The sequence below is a fragment of the Vicugna pacos genome, chromosome 14, assembly GCF_048564905.1.
Source record: "Vicugna pacos chromosome 14, VicPac4, whole genome shotgun sequence".
NCBI classification, from domain to species: Eukaryota; Metazoa; Chordata; class Mammalia; order Artiodactyla; family Camelidae; genus Vicugna; species Vicugna pacos.
Genome location: NC_133000.1, coordinates 53,859,640 through 53,887,047, shown reverse-complemented (window position 1 = coordinate 53,887,047; position 27,408 = coordinate 53,859,640).

The window sequence follows — 27,408 nt, the reverse complement described above, 5'->3', positions numbered from 1 at the left end:
AATGCTGTCTTCTTTGTTAGCAATTTTTTTCTGTCTCTGTCTATAAAACCACCACTATCACAATAAAGATGAACCAAACCTTAAGGACAATAATGTCAAAAGTAATAGCTACCCAAAAAAAAAAGTGGAGCAAAAATCCATTATAGCTTATTCCACAATATATTTTGAAGGTGCCCTACTGGTTCAGAGCTGCAAGTCCATGGCCCAGCATGTTTGAGGCCCCACCAGTGTTACAGACAGCCCAATGAAAAACAGCATGACTGTTAGGTCTAAGTGAAGAATAGGCTTGCAGATTGGGATATACAGAAGGACTGAGCCAAAAAGTAAAGGTTTTGGACTAAAATAAAATGAGGTTTCTCACTGTCAGAGAAGAGAGTTATAAAGAGGGGAAGAGTCAAAGGGAACATAAACTGTAATAATTGGTGTCAGAATTAAAAAGGAGTTTTTGGTGTGAACTAAGTTTTCAGTATAGAGATATGTATAGAAAGAAACAGGTGTGCATGTGTGGAATGTGTGTGTGTGTGTTTATACATAGATAAACATTCATATATTTGGGGGTCTTTTCTCTGAAAAAGCCTGGAAGCAGTGACATCCCTGTAATAATGAGCAGATCTGGTACTCACAACTTGTACTTCTAAATATTTAGAAATATTTCCAAATATTTTTCTGTACCACAATGAATACAGATTCTTTGAAGAAATGACCAATACAAATCTTGGAAAAACAAATAATAAGATAAACCAGGAATACTCTGTTGTGTCAGAAAATAAGCAAATTCTCAAAGAATGAGAGAGACATGACAAAAGTGTGGGAGTTCTAATTTTAAGAGGCTCCCACTGGACAAATCTGAGGCAACTAAAAGCAGACACAAACATACAAAAAGATTGTAGTAGATTATCACTCATTGACTAAATAAGAATTTATAAGTTCATACCAGTATAAGTATATATGTAAAAAATCAATTGTGAGACTATATAAATCAATGTATAACAATTAATATATTAACTCAGTCATTAGAATCAGGATATTTATTTATTCACCACATCAATCCGAAAATCATTTCTTATGTGGAAAAATATATATACACTTATCTTATTATAAATCACCAAGTTAACAGGGGCAAAATGAAATAAAGCATGCGCAAATTCTTTATGAAGTATTTTAACATGATAGAAATATTGAAAATGATCTCTCAGTAATCTAAAATTCTTATAGTCTATATGCTTCTGTAAATAGTACTTAGGTTTTATATCTTACTATTTTAAGTTTTTACTATGTTTATGTATACACATGGATTTGTTTCTGATTGAAAAAAGCATGCATGCCTTATGACAGTTGGAAGTTTTTTCTTGTGTGGGTCTCCCAGTCTCTTTGGCATTACCAGATAACAAATACAATTTTAAATGAAGATATTTATAACACATAGCCTGGGTGAAAAACACCTTCATAGCAGTCTTTCATATCTAAAAGATGAGTGATTTTCTGTACCCATACAAAGCCAGGGAGATAGCCACAACATGTTTAGAGAGCCAGAGAGTTTTAGAACTGGAAGTAAATTTATAGTGAAACTCCAAATATATCAGTTAAATAAAAGGATTCACAAAAGTTAAATAGCAAGTAAAATTTAAAACCATACAGTTAAATGATATGAGATTTAGGACCAAAATTCAGATTTTGTTTCTTTATTTGTTTTTCAACTACCCAAGTTTCCCTTAGATTAAAATAAAATTTGATAGCCTGTTCCCACTTTATTTGAAATTTACACAATTGAGTACATACTTGATCTAGGCTCTTGATGGATAATATTATAACAAAATATTTTAGAAAAAAGATGATTTTAAAATATATCAGAAATATTTTTGAAAATAAATTAAAGGATGTTGTTTATGTCCAATGACTAAAGCTCTAGAGTTTATAGAAACCAAGGCAGGTAATGGTACTATGCTTCGCTAGAAAGAAAAAACAACTTCATCACCATAAATATTTTGTGATGGTTTTAATAAAAATAATTTGATTGACTTCTTGACATCTGTTATCTCTACCTGACTGGTCTAAAACAATTATAATTATCTGGAGATTTTTGCATGTAAGAAAAATATCAACCAATAAGAGATGAGTGAAGTCTCATTAGGGCTTCTGAAAATCAAGCTTCTGTTTAATTTTATTTCTTAAAAGAAATCTGTAATAACTCAATCTCTTAGTTTTGATGAATAAGAATGAATTGTCATCTAACCACAGGTGCCAATGGCAGCCCTCTTGTATGTGAATAAGAAGCCAGTTTGAGGATGTAGTCAGTATACAAGGTGGTTGCCCAAGCAGAGACTGAAAGAAGCTGGGGTTTTCATGACATTATTGAGATTGCTGAGTTATTGAATTACCTCTCCTGAAGTTTTTGCTCCTTGTGTCTTTCATGAGCAGATTTATGAATAATAAAATAAAAATAAAAACACCAAAATATGTTATTTATTCATAAAAACCTAGAATATAGATTTACTTACAAGACAAAAATAGTTACAGAGGTAGGAAAAGTCATTGAACACTCTACTCAAAATTACAGTCAGATTAAAACAGAAGATAAAAACAGATGTGTTCTTACCTTGTTCTGCGACTCATCTGAAATATGCATCCCCTTGTGATTGCTGAATGCTGAATCTTCCCTTTAGTAAAAGTTGAAATAGAGTGGACCTGCTTCTAGATACATATAGATTTACCAGTAGTTTAAGTTAGAGTTGGAAGATACCTTAGAGATGCTCATATGTATATATGATGTATGCATATGAGACAAAGAAGAACTAGAATACTATGCTCGATATCTGAGTGCAAGTAGTATTTGAGGATTAGAATTAGGTCTTCCGGCCAATTTAGTTTACTACACTAAAATATATTGCCACTTCATCAAAGCAGAAGAACCCTACAAAATGTAGTATGGCCTAGAAAGGCCCATGGAAGAACTGAGTCCAAGTAATACGTATAGACAGAAATGTGGATTAAAAAAATACAACCTAAAAAATAACCAAGTGAAATTGAATGCATATCTACAGAAGTGTAAAAGCTGCCCTGTTTTCCAAGTGCACTTATCAGAAATTGCAGAATAATTTCAAACATAGTAAAAAACAACTTTTGGAGAAATGAACAAAATGTGAAAGCCTAAGAAAGTAAACAGCTTGTTTGACACAGAGGAAAAAACTATACAGAAGACACAGGTTATTTTTATTATTTTTTAATTATTATTAACTATTTAGATTCTGTCTGCAAGTCACAGAACCCCTTATAGCTTTGACAAAAATATTAAAAGCCTCAAATGTTTCAGATGTTAGATACTGGCAAAAAAGGGAACAATTACTAGTTTTATTTCCTCCAATTTATAAAGCTGCAACTCAGTGCCGGGTTACATGGAGAAGCTATATGCACCCTGGCAGTTCCAAAAACACCACAGAGCAGAATAACCAAAATTCAGCCACACATTTAGATTATTCTGATTTGGGAAAGTTATTAAAGACTTTTCCAACTGACTTTCCATCCTTCAAGTAGACTTAAGTGATATGTTTATCAATAGTTGTGAAAATATTGACGCATAAAATAAATTTGTAAAATAATTTTAAAAACAGAAAATTCACATAGGAAGTTATTTTGGATGTCAAATAATATTTATAATGAAGTCTACCTTTTGAGTATTTGCTAAGCAAAATTTGTCTTACTTTATATAATAACGTAAAATTCTCTCCACAAAAAAAGCCTTAACAAATTGATTCCAATTATCAAGAAAGTACTAGTACAGATATTAAAATTGATGTCAGTTCATCTGGTCTTTAAAGTTAATGATTCATTATCACTAATATAACTATTTCATTGTACTGTAGTAATTTAATATTATGACATCGATGGAACCAACTTTTCTTCTGTGTTCTGACATTTACCCTTTGCTGTTACAGGAATTAATCCTCAAGTGTTTTTGAATTTGTCATTTTTTAAAACATTCATAATTCCTCTGTGAATATGTCACTCTGTAAACTTATTTAAAAAGGTTTTTGGAACTCTTTCATTAAGGATAATCATGTGAATGGTATTTTTATAAATAAAATAATGACTAATAAAAAAGGGAAATACCAACACGGGGCTGCAAATAACATGAACACAAACAACAAACAATCTACATGTGTATACATAATACATGAATGAAAATGGTTTTATTAATTTCACTATAAATCACTTCCTAGATAATTTTAATTTATATAATTTTTTTAAAAGATGAGAAACTCCCCAAGTAATTATATTTTATATAATATTCAATTTTAAAAAAGGAACATGAGAAGTATGAAAAAAAGAACACATAAACCAGACCAAATGGATAGATAGATGCAAAAATAATTAAATACTAGAAAAATGTATTTATAATTACTTTCCCAATTTGATATTGTTAAAACAATTCTGTTTTAGTCAAGTGCTGTCTGTGGTCTGAATGTGTCTCCCTCACTTCCCCCACAAATTTATATGTTGAAGCCCTCACCCTCAAGGTGATGATATTAGGAGGTGGGGTCCTTTAGGATATAATTAGATCATGGAGCTGGAGTCTTCATGAATGATATTAGTGATTTTATAGAGAGACATCAACCTAATCAAAAATGGGCAGAAGACCTAAGTAGATATTTCTTCCAAAGAAGACTTACAGATGGCCAACAAGCACATGAAAAGATGCTCAACACCATTAATTATTAGAGAAATGCAATTCAAAACTATAATGAGTTACCAGGTCAAACTCATCAGAATGGCCATCATCAAAAAAGTCTACAAACAATACATTTTGGAGAGGATATGGAAAAAAGGGAAAACTCCTACACCATTGGTGGGAAAGCAAATTGGTACAGCCACTATGGAGAATAGTATGGAAGTTTCTTAAAAACTAGAAATAGAATTACCATATGATCCAGCAATCCTACTCTTGGGTATATATCCAGAAAAGATGAAAACTAATTCAAAAAGATACATGCTCCCTGATGTTTATAGCAGCACTATTTACAATAGCTAAGACATGAAAGCAACATAAATGTCCATAAACAGGTAAATGGATAAAAAAGATGTGAGATATACATAATATGTGTGTGTGTGCACTTGCGTACAATGGAATGTTACTCAGCTAAAAAAAAAACCAGAAATAATGGCATTTACAACAACAAGGTTAGACCCAGAGATTATCATACTACTAAAAGTAAGTCAGAGAAAGACAGATACTACATGATATCACTTATATATGGAATCTAAAAAAAAGTGATACAGATTGACTTATTTACATGGCAGAATTAGACTCATAGACCTAGAAAACAAACTCTGGTTACAAAAGGGGAAGGTGGGGCAGAGATAAATTGGGAATCTGGGGTTAAAAGATACACACTACTATATATAAGATAGATAAACAACTGGGACTTACTGTATAGCCCAGGGAAATTAAAAAGAGAAAGAGAGACCTAGAAGTCTGACTTGCCCCTTTCGCTATGTGAGGACACAGCAAAACCAGCCATCTATGAACCAGAAATTGAGCTCTAACCACATACTGATGAATATGCCTGGCACCTTGTTCTTGGTTTTCTCAGCCTCCAGAACTATGAGAAATAAACGTCTGTTGTTTATAAGTCACCCAGTCTATGTTATTTTGTTATAGTGCCTGAATTAAATGAGACATCAAGTAGAGTTACTTGTGGGAATCAAACTTTGTTTTCTTCAAAAATGTGTATCTAATTATCCTTACGATTTGTATTTAAATTCTTCATCTACCTTCATTTACTTGACATGAGCTTAAACAAAACCTAATTGCTTTTAATTTTATGTTTCTTTCATTTTCTTATCTTATTATAAGTACATGCTTCTTTATTCCTGCATTAACATCATACTCATAATTAGTTGTATCTTAAAAATTGATGTCAGGAGTTTCTATTGTTCAACATTTTCTGAGTTTTCCTGACTGTACTTATATATTTTTTCTTAACAGAATTAAGAATCATTGTGCCTTGGTCCATAAAATTCTTGTTCAAAACTCAATCACAATTGCTTTAACTTTTGCATTTATTAGAAGATAAAATCATTTTTGTAATATTAATCTATGTAAGGGATTTGAGCGGATCCATTTCTAATATTTTTCTACTGATCTATTTGTTAGGGCTTCAATACACAAATTTTGGGGACACAATTCAGTTCATTACATACTATCTCATATTTTCTTGAGAGGTTTTATTTAGTGTTTAGTTTTTTTAAGCTATTTTTTCTCCTTGTTCTTCAGAAAGAATGATTTCCATTGGTCTATATTTAGGTCACTGAATCTTTATTCTGTAATTTCTGTTAATTTCTTAAGTCCATCCAGTGAAGATTATTTTTTTTCTTTTGGATATTTTTCCATTCTAGAATTGTAATTTCTTTTCTTATTTATATATTTTTCTCTGCTGTAATTTCCTAACTGGGTCATCTTAGTTCAGCCTTTGTGAGAGTTGTCTTATTTCCTAGACAATTAGTCATATTTTCTTATATTTTCATTTGCTGAGTAATTTTGACTTCTGTCTTGTACATGAGTGATGGATTTTTTATTTCAGATATTTTTAGAATATCTACTCTAGGTTCTGTATGTTCCTTTTATGAATATTGATTTTGTTTTTTTTTTAAGCAATCATTCAACTTGACTGAACCACAGTTTTGTCACTCCTGTGGGGATAGAAACTCATATCTCAATTTATTTATTATTTTAGCCTTTTCTGTGGTGCTTGGAATAGACCCCAATAATTCATGTTCAGGGATCAGTCAAAAACCCTGGCAAATTTTATAAATAGATTTAGGTCTCTCCATCTCTGGTCTTCTCATTTCGAGGATTTACCTTCTCACTTTTCCTTGGCTTTGATAGTACAAACTCTGTCTTCTGTTTCCTCAATGTTTAATTTTTTTTCACATGTAATAGAATTTGAATTATCCCTGATGAAGAAGACTGGGGTTGAACATCAGGAAATTATCTATTTAAAAAAGGAATTTGACTTAGTGTTATTTTTATTTCCAAGTTTGATTTTCATTTTTCATTATCTGTGGACTTTTGGTTATGCTTAGCACCCTCAGGTACATTTTTTTTTTACCAGAATTTATTGGTTTTATATATGAGAAGTGTGGTCTGATAGGAGCTGCCCAGCCATGACTCAATGCTTCCACTGGTCAAATTTATTTTCTACAAAAGGAAAAAAGTAGTACTGTATTAATATCTATCAAGTACAGTTGACACTTGAACAACAGAGAGGTTAGAAGCACTGACTCCCTACACAGTAAAAAATTCATGTATAACTTTTGAGACCCCCAAATTTTAACTAAGAGCCTACTGTTGAACAGGAGTCTTGCCAATAACATAAACAGTCGATTAACATATATTTTTTATTTTTTCTTACAATAAAGTATACCAGAGGGAAAATGTTATTAAGAAAATCATAGAGAAGAGAAAATATGTTCACAGTACTGTATTTATCCATACCATAAGTTTACATCATCTGTTTACAAGATGAATTGTCTGTTGTTACCTACATCAATATTGCCTTATATGATACCAAACACTGTAGACAATATGTGCATTATGACTACTAGGCATCAAAAATAAAAAGATAATGTGAAAATAAATATGTTTTATAAGTGTAGCGATTTATGCATTGATAACAAAGAAGCAGCAATAGGATGGCTTTATGGTAGCCTGGCGTAATCGATACGATTGCTTCACGGCAGACTAGCCTATACAATAATGAATGAGTCATTATAAAATGTTTATGGCATACATCACTACAGTCATATTCATAATATAGTATTGGGAAAATTGTTACATTTAAAGAAGAAAAAACATTTACCTGTGGTGATAGGCTGATATACAGTTCCTCCAATTACGAGAAAGAGAAGCATACTGTAAGATAATGAAATTCTTTGAAAGCAGTTATAAGACAGTAAGAAAACTAACACATTGTTAATTTTATAATAAACAATACTCATCTTATGCCTATACAGGGATAGAATGGTATCAACATACATTTTATGCATTCATTGACATACCTAACTTTTTCTTAATTTTTTTAATATTTCTAAGTTATGTGGTTTATATATTATGATGAAAACATCTCTTGGGATATAATGTTAGTTGACTGAAGATGGTCACAGAATACATATTTATTGCCTGATACTGTTTAGTTCTACAAAAAAATAGTTTATCTTTTTATTTTATTTGGAACATATTTCTTCACTTCTTCATTTTTCTTGACTCTGTTGATTTTTAGTCATTAGATAAAAAGCTGTCTCTCTCAGTCTTGAAGGAGTGGCCTCATGAAGGAAATAAGATTTGTCATTTAACCCTGCCCTAGCTCTTGGTTGTCTCTCGAATCTTTGTGACTGTCCAAATAGCCTATTTTATTTCTAATGACCCCCAGTAGTTGAGGGTATGCCAAGACCCTTCAGTGTCCCAACAGGGAGGATCTCAGTCAGTACCTAGATTCAGCTTGATAGGAAGCCAGACCACAGGCAGCAGCTTTTATAGTATGTAAATATATACAGTCCTGTGGAACTACAAGTGTAAGCCAAGCCATGCTGGCTACCAGAGCCAGGCAATCTGGAGATTCTTAGGTGTTAAAATTGGGGCCCCAGATGAGTGTTTAAGTTCCTTTGTAGGAAATATCTGTGAGCTGTGATGAGACAGAGGAAGACCATCAAGATGGTGCCCTCCAGTCTCTAAATGGGTGTTAAATCAGTTGCCACCCCTTAGGCCAATGTTTTCTCCACCTGCTGACTGAACTGTGCCCTTGATCAGGGAGCCTGACCTGATGAGCCCTTTAAGAGCCCATTTTCGGTCTTATGGTCTTGTGGACTTGAGCCCCATGGGTTTTCAAAGCTAGATATTTTGGGGGCTCATCTAATAGGTGCAGGCCTTAAAAGTTGGAGTGTCAGATGTGGGGTTCAATGCTTTCACTCCTCAAGGAGAGGTTCCGGGTTTGGAATTCCCTCCCGATTGTGGGTTGCTGTGCCAGAGATGAGATTGTGGAGAATTGTGTCCCAGCTTCTCCTATCCACTTTGATGCAAGCCTTCTCTCAATGTCCCCAAGTGTAGGAGTCACTGATAGATATTTGGTTTCCCCCCACCCAGAGGAAATTGTTCCATGTTTTGCTGCAGATTTGTTGTGTCCTTGGGAAGTGGGGAGCCCAAGATCCTCCTATGTCACCAATTTGAACTTCCTCCCTCCAAGAGTTTAAAAATGTCTGAAGAAATATACAGTATTTATTATCAATTACAATACTTTATTATCTTGTATTTTTCACATTTTATATCCTATTTTAATGTGCTATTTATGTAATTTGGAGACAAAAGTTAACTTAGCAAGAGCCTATTGTAAAAGCATAAATGGTATGTAAAAATATCATTAAACATTTAGGAGGTTAATTAGGTATTTAATAATAAAGAGTAGAAAGTTTTAGGACAAGGCTGGAAACTAGAACTGTGAGAGTGCTAAGGAAAATAAACATTAGAAGGCCATTACAGTAGTATCAGAAGGAACTGTTACCCACTCTTTCGAATGGGTCCCCAACAAAAATTCTTCTGCCAGGTATCCTTTAAACCATCAGAGTGAAACCAAGTTCAGTTCAGAACAAAGGGAAGCTTTATTATTTGATCAAAAAATGAAGAGGTGGGAGCTTGCACTCTAGCTTGCCTCTCTACAACACATGTCAAGTTAGGGTGTCAGGAGCGACTGTTCTTTGCTGGAACTCTAATTCGATGTGTTATCTGCAAGGTTTCTGCACAGGACACACTACAGGCAAGTAAGACTAGACTAAGCCCAAAGGAAGAGGTTAAACTTTATCATATCACCCGGATTCCATTTTATTTTTCCTGGGGACCCCAGTGGGCTTTACCAGTTACAGAATTATCCATAAATTGAACTGCCAGTTGGAAAAGAGGTAAATGACAAAGATGACTAAAGTTTTATTCATGATTTGTGCACATATTGGAGCAAAATATATAGTGTGGAAGCCTAGATTAAAATAAGGTTCGTTAGGACACTCTGGTAGTAAAATGCTCTGTGTTTTCGTGTTGGCTTAGTGACATGCGCTGGTGGCACACTCATACTTGAATGTATAACTTCTACTTGAAAATTTGGGTCTGGATCTTGGATGAGTGATGATTGGATAGAGGTGACATCTGAAGCAATTTCCTTAGTTAAGCTCACCCAGGAGAAAATTACAAAAAAGAGAAGGAACTAATATGTATGCATTCATTTATCATCTTAAAGAATAAAAATAAAACTCTTTATAGAGATAAGCTATATGTTATATATATTTTTTAAATGCATGCCTAGCATATGTGTCATTCTGAATATGGAATTAAAAACCTGGATCAGCTGTTGTCTACCATGGTATGTACTATGAATTAAGGCAGGTAATACTTCCAAACTTCAGTTTTCCCCTCTGTTAAAGTATGACTAAATTTTTTCACTTCAGAAGTTCCTTATTTTTCTACTTTGCAATGAAGAATAGAAAGTATCTGGGAATAAGATAAATGCTAATCAGAAGAGAGAAAAAGAAGGGCTTCAGGTACATTCAGCTTTCTTCCCAGGATATCCAGCTACTCCAGAGACAGTTTTAAAACCAGAGGGAGCCTCACTTGTATATAATCACCTGCACACAGGCTACTGATTCTCCACACACTTACCACCCTGGGTTGGCTTTGTTTTTCTCTATCCCATCAAGGAGATTGCTGTTTCCCAGATGGAGTACATGATCTATTCCTAAGCCCTTCTTCTCCCAAATGTTAAGAAGTGAATCAGTCACTTTATCTTTAGTTGTAGTAGTGTATGTATTTTCATATGTCTATTGAAAATGAAATATCTTAGCAGTGCCAAGTACTTTCTGAAAGTACCATTCAGGCATATGGTACAATATGTTTATACCTATTGCAGACCATCTGCTGTCTAGGCTCAACTGCACATTTATTTTACTTTTAATTCACAAAGAAAATGGAAAATAGAACTGGCCCATGTACCATAATTTGGCTGAGCTTTAAGCAGGTGCAAATTCAATAAGAAAACATATTAGGAACTATAAAAACCTCACTTGTTCTGTCCCTATGTGGTTATCTAATCTTTCCAATCCAATACTAATGTTGCAGATCTTTATGCTTAGATCTGTCACACTGACTTTGTAATGGGGTCAGGTGGGATGAGACTAATCTAGAACCATGTATCTTTTTGCTAAAAGAGTAATGGATGTGTATAATAATGCTTGCAACACAATTTTATTGGTGCCATATAGGTTTTATATTTATAGAAAAGGTAACAGTTATAAAGATTTCATTATTTTTATTTTTTTAACATTTTTTATTGATTTATAATCATTTTACAATGTTGTGTCAAATTCCAGTGTAGAGCACAATTTTTCAGTTATACATGAACACATATATATTCATTGTCACATTTTTTTCTCTGTGAGCTACCATAAAACCTTGTATATATTTCCTTGTGCTATACAGTATAATCTTGTTTATCTATTCTAAAATTTTGAAATCCCAGTCTATCTCTTCCCACCCCCTGATCCCTTGGCAACCACAAGTTTATATTCTCTATGTCTGTGAGTCTATTTCTGTTTTGTATTTATGCTTTTTTTTTTTTTTAGATTCCACATATGAGCGATCTCATATGGTATTTTTCTTTCTCTTTCTGGCTTACTTCACTTAGAATGACATTCTCCAGGAGCATCCATGTTGCTGCAAATGGCATTATGTTGTCGGTTTTTATTGCTGAGTAGTATTCCATTGTATAAATATACCACCTCTTCTTTATCCAGTCACCTGTTGATGGACATTTAGGCTGTTTCCATGTCTTGGCTATTGTAAATAATGCTGCTGTGAACATTGGGGTGCAGGTGTCATCCTGAAGTAGGGTTCCTTCTGGATATATGCCCAAGAGTGGGATTCCTGGGTCATATGGTAAGTCTATTCCTAGTCTTTTGAGGAATCTCCATACTGTTTTCCACAGTGGCTGCACCAAACTGCATTCCCACCAGCAGTGAAGGAAGGCTCCCTTTTCTCCACAGCCTCTCCAGCATTTTTCATTTGTGGATTTTTGAATGATGACCATTCTGACTGGTGTGAGGTGATACCTCATTGTAGTTTTGATTTGCATTTCTCTGATAATTAGTGATATTGAGCATTTTTTCATGTGCCTATTGATCATTTGTATGTCTTCCTTGGAGAATTGCTTGTTTAGGTCTTCTGCCCCATTTTTGGATTGGGTTTATTTTTTTCTTACTGAGTTGTATGAGCTGCTTATGACTTTATTCTTTTTAAATAATCTTGCTTTTAATGTTATATACATTGTACAGAATGAAAGTATAACAGAAGAATCCCATAGGACAATCATCTTCCTTATTAAAAATGTGAAAATTTGTCAGAAACCAAACCATAGATATATATAAGAAAGAAAGAAAGAAAGAAAGAAAGAAAGAAAGAAAGAAAGAAAGAAAGAAAGAAAGAAAGAAAGAAAGAAAGAAAGAAAGAAGGAAGGAAGGAAGGAAGGAAAGAAAGAAAGAAAGAAAGAAAGAAAGAAAGAAAGAAAGAAAGAAAGAAAGGAAGGAAGGAAGGAAGGAAGGAAGGAAGGAAGGGGAGGAAAGGGAATGAGGTAATATTCTCACATAGCAATTGAAACATACTTGCAACCTCTTTACTCTTAACTCTGATATGAAAGTATTTGCAATCATAGTTCTTCCCAAACTGCTCAGATGATCTAATTGTTAACTCTGACTCTTTGATAAGTCATGTTTTAGCTGAATTTTAATATGATGTAACTTTTTCAATTGAATCATCATAATTCCAAAGCTATTTGTGCCAGAAAATGTTTAAATATTTAAATTTGACTTTCTTTAACCTAAAATATTCTTCATTGTCTGTGTTCATTAGGTAAGAATTCTTGATGATTTTTTCAAAAGAGGCTAAATACATCATAGGTCAACAGGAGAAAGTTCTTTCTCTTTATATGGTCACTTGATATATATATATTGTAGGTAAAATGTATGTTTGTGTGTTGTAAAACTTACATGTATGTGTACATACATGGAAATATATCTTACAAATTTTACAAATATATGGCATGGGTTTGGTCAATGCAATGTTTAGCTAGTGGCATACAAATGTATCTTTGTGAATTCACACAAAAACAATCTGAAATTGAATTTTTGCAATCTAGACTCCCCATTGTCTACTGATACATTTCTTGTTGCCCTTGTTGTTAGGTCATCAAATTCAGTACTGATATTAAAAAAAAAATTTAGGATCTCTGTCTAAATTAGCTAAAAATGTCAGACATCAAGTATATAGCAGTAGACATCACTTCTCATAAAGTAAAAGACAATAAAGAGTTCTCTCTGCCTACAATATATTCTCCAATCACCTGCTTTACCCGGGAAATGGTATCTCTCTTATTGCCACACAGAAATTTTTGAAATTGCTTTTTTTTATAGCTATAACTTATTTGGCATCTTCTGTGAGGCGGTTGCTAGGCTGGAGAGTCTAGAGGGCACTCACCTTCCTACTCTAACCCTTATTCAAACCCTAGGTTATGCTGTCATGATTTTTAAGCCTTAATTTTAGGTTAATAAAAATTTCTTTTATATTTCTGTGTGTCAAGAATTCAGTGTGTATGTGTGTGTGTATGTTCTCATTTATAAAAAATATCATCTACAGTCAGAACTAACTGTTGTTTCCTGCTCCAGGGAAATTTTATCTTCTCTCTCTTAAAATGTCTACTCTCTCTCAATAGTCCTTTGTTTAGCATAACATGCCAAGTACTGTCCTCAGATCAGGCACATGAGTTTAAATCATACTATGAATTCCAGCATTATTGTCAAGATATTATCAGTCAACATGAACAATAACTTGAAAATCAGTTACTTTTATATTTTAAGCATCGTTCCATTGATTTCTCTTTTCCCTTGCTACCAATGTGGATTCTGAGTAGAAAATGCTGATTTCTCTTTCTATAACAAGGTTTTTAAAAAAAGTGGAAAATACTTTTTCTTTCCTACTTTAACCTGTATCTTTAGGAATTTAAAAGGACATATGTATGTGCCTCTATCTTACTGTCATTAGTTTTGCTAGAGACTTGGTTAATCCATTCAGTTACCAAATTTAAGGTCTTTCTGTAGAATAATTACTCCAATTATATCCACCTGTCTTGTGAAATTCCTTTTATTCACATGATTCATCTGTTGGATCTACACTTCAAGTGATTTTTAATTGTTTGTTTTGCCCATGATTTCCATGTCCTTGAACTCATGCTTCAGGATTGTGTGAGTGTTATTGTCGTTTATTTGTTTAATTCTTTTGACAACCACTTCTTCCTTTGCTCTTCTGGAACAGTAATCTGTTTCATAGCAGTGTCCGTTGTCTTCAAATTGTCTATTTAATTTTTTTTAATTAAATTATGTTTCTTCAGTTATACAAAGTGGTTTTGTGTTTGAATTGCATTTCTTTGATAGTTATTGTATTTTTAGGAAATTTTTCCATTAGTTTCATTTCAACAGAAGCCATTTGTTATGCTTGTTCATATAAGTCCCCCACCTTCAGTTTATGTAAATTATAATTTTTGCTGGTTTATGATTGCCTCAACTTGAGTATCAGTCAGATTTTAAAGAACTTTTCAGAAGTAGTAAGCCAGGCTCAATTGGTTAAGAGAGTACCCCCACTACTCTTGCCCCAGAGTCATTATTAAACATTCATTTTGACATTGACACTGTTTGGGACAAAATTAACTGTAAGTACAAGGATCTGAACTCATTCTCATTTCATAAATAAAATAGCACTGTAACAACATTAATGGCCAGATTATCTACTATAATATGCCCAGATCTGTTTTATATTCATGTCTACCATATGAGCATTTTATCTATATAACAATACACAAAGCCAGTATTATTATTGTCTTTTTGTAGTTGATAAAATGGGTACACAGAGGTTATGTAATTTTAATGAAGCTCCACAGCCAAGTGCACAATGGAGCTGGGATTCAATTTAGTGCAATGTGACTCCCAATTTCACGCTCTGTCTACATATCGCATTTTGTTATTTCTTACCACCTCCATTACTGTTATATATGAATATGCTATTTCACTTGTTGTAATAGGTAAAGTTCCAAGTATTACTTTTTTCCAGATGACTGAAAGAAAGGAGTCATCATAAAAGTGTACTATGTGTAGTGGTTTTGTATATATAAGGAGATATATATACATATATATCCTTTTGATAATTGGGTAACTGAGAAGTCTAAATGAAGAATGTTTTCATACTTCATATGCTAATATATTTCTTGCACATAGATTTTTTCTTTTTTGTGCATATAGCAACAGTGGGCAAGCCTCTATTTCAAATATATACATACCACAGGGTTTTTGCAAGGATTAAAAACAGAAATCTGCTTTACACAATGTCTGGTGTGTGATAAATGCCCAGTAACTGTAAACTAAAACCAATAATAAAACAAAACAAAAGTACAACATTTTCCAGCAAACTGTTCCTCTAATGGCACTCAACATTATTCAGAATAACTTTTTCCATTGAAAATAGCTAAAGATGCTGGATAAAATATCTTCACAAATCTTACGGAAAATATCGAAGAGATAATTAAATAATAGGGAATTATCTGGCAGAAACATAAGCCTAAATTCATATGCAAATCTTATGAAATTGGGCTCTTGCTTTTGAGAATCTAGTAGGGATAGAAAGATAGAAGTAAAAGCAGAAGGCTGTGTAAAGTGACTAATCCAAATGCAAATTCTCTAAATTAAGGCTGCTTTCTTAGGGTAAACTTGAACCAGCCTCAGAAACTTAAAGACAAATACAGACTCAAATGTGATTTAATCCCCTAAGGACACATTTTGTGAGGACCAAGGGAATTCAACTATTGAATATGATCCAGGAGGTGTATAAATCACAGTACCACAAGTATCTGGCAGAGCAAACACAAAATTTCTCTCAGGGACACACACTCATTTCAGCTACTCAGAAGCCCCAAAATTATTTTTCAAGTATAGTGACTAATATAAAGTCAAAAACCAAATTGCACAAGTAACTAAAGAATGAACAAACAGAAAGAAATAGGCAGTGAAAATGCACACACACAGTCATCATACATACTGGAAGTATTAGACACAGATTATTAAAAAAATAAATTTTATGCTGCTAAAAAATATAAGCTTTGGGCATATCTAAAGAGAACAAGAAATTGTTACATTAATTAGGTGATTTGAAAAATATTCAAAAAAAAAAAAACAAACTTGTGGAAGTTTAAAGAAAATCAGTGACCAAATCAAGACTCAGTGGATAAGTTTCACAGCAGAGTGAAAAAAAAAGAAAATACTAGAAGTTAGGTCAAAATAAATTATCTAGTTAGAGCATTCAGACTCAAAGCAGTAGAAGGTATGTTATAGCAGTAATGAAAACATGGAGGACACAGTGAGGAGGTATAATATTGCTTAATGAGAGCTGTAGGAGAAAAGAAAGGAACAGACGTAATATTAGAAAAGACTAAGATTTTCCAGAAATGTTAAAAAAAAGCATAACAATGCACAGACAGCTGAACTCTCATAAACTACCATCATCTACCCTAGAAAGCCAGTTATCCTTTTCCTTAAGTTTCTGTATTGATCTTTCGACTTGGCCTGGGACATTTGGCAAGATGCAGCAGAATATATTTGTGACTGTGCAAACTCCACTTTGGCCTTCAAGGAGAAAGTCTAGGGCAATTCTATCACTCAACAGAACCCTGGCCAGTGATTTGAAGTTGACCTGCATGCCTTCAATGGCCCAACTCTTGTCATTGATCACTTCAGCTATAGTATGGGACAGATTTTGTACCATTTTTTCTAGTTGGTTGACTCCATTGTAGGAAATAACTGCCCACAGGCTGCACACAAACCATTAATCAGTTATCTTTCCAGGAAATCTCCTCAAATAACCAAAAGAAGCCATATTCTCTATAGATTGCCCAGCCAATTGAGGGATAAATGATCTACTGGTAGGATTTTCTTAAATATTTGGGATCTTTTAAGGACATCTCTTAGATGAAAATCATTGTGTTTTGGGAAAGGAGTCAAGTTAATGCTTGGTTTCCACAAAAGAAGTATGATTCCAAGGTGCATATGGTACTATGGAAAGAAAATGTTTGCTTTTGTTGGAATTTAATCAGCTTCAGGGCACAGGCTGATAGTGCCTTCAGCATAGCCTCCCAGATGATTGATGAACTTTATGATACAATTCATCAGTTTAAATAACTGAACGCATTTCTTGTTTTTAGTGGGATTGCCTGAGGGCATTGAATCCAATCTGTCCTGTTTATTTAAGACACCTGCTGGGTAGCATTGGTGTGTCAGATCTCAGTATCTATAATTTTTCCCCAACAAACTGCTCATAGCTAAACCTTTATAACAAAAGGATCAGGTAGAACACTGTGCATTTCCATAAAATTTAATTGGAAGTAAGTTTGAATCCCATTTGCCTTCTATTGACTGTATTGTCACATGAAGAGTATGTCAACCAAGCTGGCTAGAGGTTGCTAGTAAGATAAAGAAAGATGCATTGTCTCTAGGAATGAAAGGGGTGGGAGGAGAATCCACTCATCTATCTCTAAGAGAGAATGATCTTTTTCTGAAAAGAGTTATATTCTATGACCAAATTACTCTAATGAGGTAATAAGAAGAGGTGAAGTAGAAATATGTTTAAATTAATTTATAAAGAAACTGTTCCAACATTAATACCAGATGTCTGCAGATAGTGGGAAGCATGGAATTTCCATCAAATAGCTTGACTATCAGCTCATTGTTAAATGGCTTTTCCAATAAAATGCACATAATTTTCAGAGTGCAAGTGGTCTAAAAACCCAAAAACAGATTAAAAAAAATTAAACCAAAGAATTTTTTAAAAACGATTGCAAGAGTACCAACTACATTGACTTCTCTGTAGTAAAAAAGGGAAAAAAAGAGAGTGGAATAATACATTTAGTGTATTGAAAGATGATCATTTTTGAATTGTACTTCTATGTGACACAAAGTTATCTTTAAGAAGAGAGGTGTTTATTACTGGCTGGTTAGCATTAAAGGGAAAAAGGAAAATAATCCAAGATGTAAATTGGTAACTGAAAGTGGAGTATAAGAAGCTATAAAGAAGCAGAGTTTTAAACAGATAATTGAACTTAAGCTAGTATAAATTCAAATTAGAATTATATCGCTTTTGGATGTTAAAATGTAATTCCTGTAATATATACATGAGAAATTGAGAAGAAAATTAAAACCTTTCACTGCCAAAAATTAGCTAAGCACAGAAGGAGACAGTAATGTGGGAAATAAGGGACAAAAAGCTATGAGGCATATTGAAACTCAATAGAAAAATGACAGAATTAAGTTTCTCCTTATAAGTAATTATTTAAATATAAACTCACCAATAAAAAGGCAAAATTGGCAGAATGGAAACAAGACAAAAAACATGATCCAACTATATGCTACCTGCAAGAGACTCACTGTAGATCCAAAGGCACAGATAGATTGAAAGTAAAAGGATGGAAAATAGATGCAAATAATAACCAAAAGAGAGTAAAGGTGTTTATACTAATATCAGACATAATGGCTTTAAAAATAAAGTTTGGAAGAGACAAAGAAAAACATTTTATATTAATAAAATTTCAATAGCAGGAAGATGTTATAATTATAAATATTTACATACCTAATAAGAGATCATCAAAGCATGTGAAGCAAAAATGGACAGAATTCAATTGAAAAATAGACACATATAAAAATAGTTCAAGATTTTAATAATCTACTCTTAATAATGGAGAGACTAATCAGACATAAGATAAGTCAGGAATTAGAAGACTTGAACAACACAATGAACTAGACCTAAAAGATAGATACAGAACACTCCATCCAACAAAAATAGAATAACACTTCTCAAATCCACGAGGGACATTTTCCAGGATAGACTATCTATTGGGCCACAAATTAAGTCTCAAGAGGTTATAAAGTTTAGGTACCATGTGAAATGTCTACTCCAACCACATAAGATGAAATTAGAAATCAATAACAGAATGAAAACTGAAAATCCCATAAATATATGGAAGTTAAACAATGTATTTTAAAGACTCAATGAATCAAAGAAACCTCAAGATGATTTAGAAAATACTTAGAAATCTATAGAAAAGAAAACACAGCATTCCAAATGTATGAGGATACCGTGAAAGTACTGATAATGAGTAGACTTATAACTATAAACACATTAAAAGATAAGGAAGATCATCAGCAACCTAATTTTGCAACTTAAAGAATTAGATAAAGAAGAAAAAAACTAAATCTAAAGTTAGCAGAAGGAAGGAAGTAATAAGATTAGAGCTGAGATAAAATAATAGAGAAGCAATAGAGAAAATCAATGCAAACAGAACTAAGTTATTTGAAAAGATGACAAACATTTAGCTTGATGGATTGAAAAAAAAGAGAAAAGATTCAATTTACTAAAACAAAAATAAATGTAATTATTATCAGTTCTACAGAAATAAAGTGGATTATATAAGACATTACTATGAATAATTGTATGCCAGACAATAGATAGACAAAATAGACAAATTTCTAGAAACACAAAACCCATTAAGACTGAACCATGATGAAATGTAAAATCTGAATGAGGGGCCTATAACTAGTAGAGGGAATGAATGAATAATCAAAAATCTCTGAACAACAGGAAAAAAGCCCTGAACCTAATGGCTTCAATGGTGAATTCTACCAAATATTTAAAGAGGAACTAACAACAGTCATTCTCAAAGCTTTCAAAAAATTAAATTAAATCACTTCCTAACTCATTATTTGAGTCCATCATTCCATTGATTTTAAAGACAGAAAGTAGAAAACTACAGACCAATATACCTTTTAAACACTTACGCAAAAATCCTCAACAAAATACTAGCAATATGAATTCATTAGTCTACTAAAAGGATAAGACAACATGACCAAGTGAGATTTCTCCTAGGAAGGCAAGGACAATTCAATACATGAAAATTGATAAATGTAATGGACCAAGTTAACATAACAAAGAAAAAAAAGACACATGATCATCTCAACTGAGGCAGAAAAAAGCATTCAACAGAATTCAACAGCTTTTCTTGATAAAAGCACTCAACAAACTAAGAATAGGAAAAACAAAATGCTACCTCAATAAAAGCCATACATGAAAATCCCATAGTGAACCTAATGCCTAGTGGCTAAAGACTGAAAGCTTTCCTCTAAGATCAGGAACAAGGAAAGGATATTTGCTTTTGTCATGTCTATTCAACATAGGAAGATGCAGCCAGAGCAATTAGGCAAAAAAGAAATAAGAGGCATCTAGTTTGTAAAAAAAGAAGTAAAATCATCTCAGTCCCCTGATGATATACTCTTATATGTAAAAAATCCTAGTGATACCACAAATTCAGGAAAGTAACAGGATATGAACTCCATACACAAAAGTTACTTTTATTTCTATGTACTAACAATGAATACTCCTCAAGAAAATTAATAAAACCAATTTTACTTACAAGAGCATCAAAAAGAATAAAATACTTCATAGTTAACTACCAAGAAGGTGAAAGACTTGTACAATGAAAACTACAAAATTTCTGAAATGAAGAAGAAATAAATAAATGGAAAGACATCTTGTGTTAATTATGAGAAAACTTAATTTGTTGACATATCAATACTACCTGAAGTGATCTACAGATTCAATGCAGTTGCTCTAAAATATAAAGAGAGGACTCTTAAAATTCAGGGAAGAAATTAAATTTAAAAATGGGCAAATGACTTGAATAGACATTTCTCTAAAGAAGATATACGAATGACCAACACGCACCTTAGAAGATACTAAACATCACTAACCATTATGGAAATGCAAATCAAAACTACAATGATATACCACCTCACACACATTAGATGGTTCAAAAATTTTTTTTAAAATAACAAATATTGCCAAGTATATGGATAAATTAGAACTCTTAAGCATTATAGTGGAAATGTAAAATGGAATAGCCCCTGGAGAAAACAAAATGGCAGCCCCTCAGAAAATTAAAAATAAAATTATCATATTATCCAGCAACTCCACTTCCACATGTATAATTCAAAGTACTGAAAGCAAGGTATTGAAGAGATATTTGTACACCTATGTAGATTTGTACACCTATGTTCATAGCAGCATCATTCACAATAGCTAAAATGTGGAAGCAAACTAGGTGCCTAATGACAGATGAATGATACGTGAAATATGGTATACAGTTACAATGGAATATTATGCAGCATTAAAAAGAAAGGAAATTCTGACAAATGCTACAAGATAAATCAACCTTGAGGACATGATGCTAAGCTAGTCAAAAAAGACAAATGCTGTGTGACTCCACTTATACAAAATAATTAAAATAGTCAAAATCAGAGACAGAAAATAGAATAGTGGTCTCCAGTGTCTGTGGGGAGAGGAGAATGGAGAGTTATTATTTAATGGTAGAGAGTTTCAGTTTTGCAAGATGAAAGATTTCTGGATATGGATAGTGGTGATTGTCACACAAAAATATGAATGTACTTACTACCTCTGAACTGTGAACTTAAAATGCTTAAGAAAGCAAATTTTATAACATGCATACTTTGCCACAAAAATACTGGAAAAAATGCTGCTATAAGTCTTTAAGAAAAACACTGTCAATCCAATAGGAAAATGGGCAGCAGTTTGAATAGGGATTTCTGAAATAAAAAAGATCCAAATTGCCAAATAAATATCAGAAGAAGTACTTAAACCATATTAATAATCAGAGAAATGCAAGCCAAAACCAGAAGATTCTTTCTCGTATACATTAGTGTGGTAACAATTTTAAAAGACTGACAAGCCCAGAAATAGTAAGAAGTAGAAATATTTTAGCATGTATGCACTAATGGTGGAAATGTGTTTTAGAAAACAGTTTGGCTATAAATAGGAAAGATGAACATACAAATTCCCTAAGACCAAGCTATTCTATTCCTCAGAATAAACTGCAGAATCAACGGTACCAGGATGCATGTACAAAAATAATCATTCTCAATAGTAGAGAAAATGGTCAGTAGAATGAATATATAAATAGTGATTAATTCATAAATGTCAAGATACTTAAAAATAAGAAAGCGAGACTATATTTCAATGAAAATAAACTACAGTTACATAAAATAACTGAAGGAGGTTAAAAAAACATTATCTGGTGAAAGAACAAAGAAAAATCGCCTTGATTATGAATTCTACTTGTAAAATGTTCAATAAAAGGCAATATTAAACTGTACTATTTTGAGGATGTATATGTAGGAAAACCATAGAAGCAAGTAAGAAAATGAGTATCACGAGACACACTATAATGGTGACCTCTGGAAAATAGGTAAGTTTGTGATTGGAAAAAAATAATGAGAGAGAGGAGAGGATTGTGAGTTGCAGGTGGTAATATTTTATGATTTCTTGACTAGGGTGGTGTGTACATAGGTGTTCACATCATGATTATTCATTAAACTGTTTATTTTGTTATTTTGCCATGTGTATGAAACATTATTCAAAAATGTGATAAGGTTAATTTTTTTATTTTTTATTATTCTTCCAATTCTCTTTAATTACTGATATGTCTTGAATAAATAATTGTCTTAATACTTTCAGTATATCATGTGTCTTAGCTATAACTTTAAAAGAATATCACAGCATGAAATTTATACAGGACCTTTGCAGAGCACTGAGACTAAATTTTTTTCAGTGCAAGTTTTGTGTATAAAACAACACCCAAAGGCAAAAAGAAGCAACATGACCTGAATTCCCAAGTAGTCATGAAGACAGTAACTTTGAGATATGTCAGTAATATTTTAGGAACTGAGAAGAATACAGATGGTGAATACATATGTATAAAACTTATGCTATTAAAAATTGCACATATAAAGATAAAATATCCTAAATTAACAACAACAACAACAAAAAACCCCTACAAACCCAAATGAAAATTTAGATTTATATTTAAGGAGTAGTTTGAGCAAATATATACATGGAGTTATTTTTTCTGAATATGATCAATTGGCTATTTATAATTCCAGATATAGTATATTGTAGTATATAATGGAACCTCGTTAAAGCTGACACATGAATTCTTCTCAGTTTAGAGACTACAGTATTTTTCTATATTGTTGCAAAAGCTTATTGCAGTGAGATCAGGTATATGCAAAAATTTTAAGAAAGACATAGTAAACCATTTAAACATACTTTAGTGTCCATTACCACAACTTTTTGATAAATGATTCTATATATAAATGCACACATACATATAAAATTATTCCCATATTTTAAAGGATGAAACTGTTTGAGATAAATTACCCAATTACTGATTGTGATCTCAAATCTAGTAAGTATAATCCTGGAATAAAATCTAAGGTTGAATATTGCATTATGTACACACGATTTAAGAGTAGTGGTTTGATTTAAGGGTGAAGTATTTTCTAAGTTTATTCATTAACAAATAAACCACATTATTTTTCCAGATAAGTTATATACTACCTTGAATGTTTTAGCCAATATCTGTTGCTTAGAGCTGTTTCATCTCCTCTTTTCTTCCTTTGAAAACAGACCCTACTTATAACTTATTTCCTGGCTAAATAGTCATTGCCTGAGACCATTAAATTTGCATAAATGAAGCAAATGAGTGGAAGGTTCTGATTAACCTACAGAAGGTAACTAAGCATGGTGAATTTATTGGGTGCAGTGACAACAGAAGTGATAGCAATAGGGATAGATTTTCTAACTTTACAGTTTGGTGTGTGGCAAAGATTTCATGCACACAAAAATTGCACTAGATTCCTTTGACGGTTCTAAACAACTCCTCTATATCACATAGGTGTGAGAATGAGGGCTGGATTTGCAGCTTACCCCAGGATTCTGACAAACACTTGCCTGAAATATGAGAACTAGTTTGCTTTGCTCTCATGGTTATTCCTTTAAAAAGGGTAAACCCTTCTCCAAAGAGAAGGGACTATCCCCAGCCATAATGCTGGCATACTTTGGTTTTTTTTTTTTCCTGATCTTTGCTAGCTCTCAAATTTAGAGTATAAGAAACTGTCAATTCACTGAAACACTACTCTGAGGATGTGTTCATACCTTCCCTTAAGCTACCTTCTTCCAATGTATTTCCAAACTATCATACACTCTAAAATTTCTAAAATCATATTTCTAAAATCATTTCTATAATTGAAGTTTGTAAGTTTTATCTCTGTAAATAGCTTAGTGTTTTCAATTGCTTATGAGAAAAAATACATAATCCTTAATGTCACACTATTTTGTCAATGATTTGGCCCTAAATATATCGACAATAAAAATTTCATCCACCCTCACATTCTCTCCTTGTTTTGTAAATATGTATTTTTGCAACTCTGCATCAGGCAAACCCAATGCCCTGGCCTGTTACCTACAATAAACCCCAAACCACCCCAATGTACCCTGGATTTCTGTTTGATTTCCTTGCTAAAACTGAAGAAACAGAATGTACTTTCTGAATGTATCTTTAGGCAATATACTTTGGAGGATTGGAAATGGAACTTTTGCCTTGCTGTATACCTCACATTTCTGTTTGTTTATTTTTCTATTTTTTTCCTTTACCAACCCTAACGTTCATTACCTATTGTGAAAGGAGAGAAAACAAGCCAAGGCATTAGCTCAAGTTTATATTAAATATTGCTAAATGAGGCTAACTGTGACATGTTAGAGAGTTAAGCAAGACGGTTAAATATATGACAGATGGAAGAAGACCAGTCAAAATACAGTTTTGTTCAGAGAATGTTCACTATGGAAATTATCAATATTTGTGGAAACTTATGTTACATTAATTATGGGACAGAAAGAGCAGCAAAATTGTGGTTGCAGTTTAACAGCTACTGTTTGATCAATTTTAGTTCAGCAAAATTTTGATGGGGAGGAATAGTTGGAGACATACTTTCCAAGGGTCATAGTGAAACAGGGACTTTTATAGTTATTTCTCTTTACTAGCATTTGCCTCAGGGGAAAAATCCTTATGCTGAATGTCAGAGTCCAGATTCTCACCTCTAAACCGATTTCCAAGTCTGAAGAACAAACAAAGTCTGTGAGCATAGTAAATGTTTGAGTTTCAAGTAGATGATCAGTTTCCTGTATTTTTTTTTTTTTCTGGTGAATTCACTCCTCAGATAGTGGCTACATAAGAACACTTACTGCTCTGGATAAGATATAATATAGAATTGAAATGCTAAGGAACACAGGAAGTGAATCATCAATACACCTTGAAGTGCTTCCTTTAGAAATACTTAATCCTAGCTAGAAAAACAAATCATCAATCTGAATTCCCCAATTTGATAAGTGCCACAGTGGCCTGGTTTCCAACTTTTCCTTTGTTTCTGTTTAGTTCTTCATTCTATCAGTCAAGTGTTGTCAAATACCAAGGATTAGCTGTTGAAAAAACAGTTTTAGAAAAAAAGGGAAAAATGTGAAATTTTCCATCCTTGATAATTAAAATTTTAAACTACAACACATGGTTTGAAGATACTTATAACAAAAAAGTTGAAAGAGAGAACAGTCAGGAGCTCACTGCATTCAGTCTTGTGTCTAAAAATCTTAGAAATCTGAAAGTCAGATATGTGATCTAAAATTTTGGGGAAAGCTGAATTCTTTATGACACCATCTGCTTTTAAAGAATCCCCAAAGAGTGTCAGTTTTATATTTCCGAGCATTGAGGACAGTTGTGTCACGTAGGTGATGCCTTGTAAGTTTGGAAATATAAATCCAGGAATCTGTGCTTTCAGAGATAATTGCTGGGTTAATAGAACCTGATATGATCTTTTCTAATGCAGTTTAAGAGTATTCTCACATTGTTTCTGAGGTTTTCCTTTGGTAAAGCTGCCTAGATCTGTTGAATATAAATTGTTGCATTTTTCAATAAGCTTTTGAAAAATGACAGCCAGTTATTGGCTATGTAATTGCTCATCTCAGCAGGTGAGAGTTGGGAATAACAACATACGATTTCTGGTCAGTGAATTTTTGATAGTCAAAGAAGTTAAGGATGATACCTTAGGTCATGGCAGCTAATACTTGAAATAATTTGCCAAGCTTTATTTGTTCATTTGTCTTTCACTACTGGTAGAGGATGATAAAGACAATGGAGTTTCTGGATGATGAGAGGCACCAGGTCGAGCTATTGTAAAACAGGCACTTCTATTTCTTGGTTAAAAAGGTTGATAACACACCAAGTTCAAAATGCAAAGCCTAGGAAGCTGATTGTTATTGTTTGTTTGTTTTGTCTCATCTTTGTTTTCTAGTGTTAATGTAGTTGTCATTTGGCAGAAAAAATCTTATGGACATCCAGAAAATAATTAGTAAAAATATATTTATATCCATTTGAAGGAGGTGGTTGCAAAACTCCATTTTTACATTTCAATAGATCTTGAGGATTTTGTTTTTTCTTATACCCGTCTTTTTCGGGTCTTCCTGGATTATAAATCTGGCAGATGGGTCATTTGCCTGAAACATCCTAAGTATTTTTGAGTAAAATTATCCCAGGTACAGTGATTTTAACATTTCAGCCAATTTATCTTTGCTATGGTGATCAAACTGAATATTTATGTTTATAAACTATTATTTAATTATGTTAATAAATTATTATAATCAAAGGTTATCCTGGGAGTGGGAAAATATTATAAACAGTATAGACATGGACAAGCCTCCATAGCAATCTGATTTACATTAAAAAACAAACTGATTATCACTGATTGTACCTGTTGGTCATGCAAATTTAAATTTAAAACAAAAATCATTTTGTAGGTAGTTATTAGGCAAGCTTTTCTGCTTGTACATGAGTATATTTTAATCTGAAGACTTCAATGTATCTTTTTGGGGGAATGCAATTCAACCCATAAGAGTCCACCCTCTGCCCTCCCCAAAATTCAGGTCTTTCCCATGTGCAAAATATATTCACTCCATCACAACATCCCCAAAAGTTTTCATCCATTCCAGTTCAACTCAATATCCAAAATCTCATCCAAATATAATAAACTCAAACTCACCTAAATCAGGTATGGATGAGACACTGGGTAATGTCCATTTGGAGACAATTTCTTATCATCTACAGACTTGTGAAATTGGAAATAATTTATAAGTTTATAAAATACAATGTTGGAACACTCATTAGATAGACATTTCTGTTCCAAAACCATCAAACAGGAAAGTCCTCCATATCTTTCCTGAATAATGGGATCCTCTGAAAAAGCTCATTGGATCCACAAGTCACATAACCTGTCTCAGTAGCAAATGATTGTCTAGCCACATTCTTAGGCCTGTTTCCAGAACAAGTATGAACTATC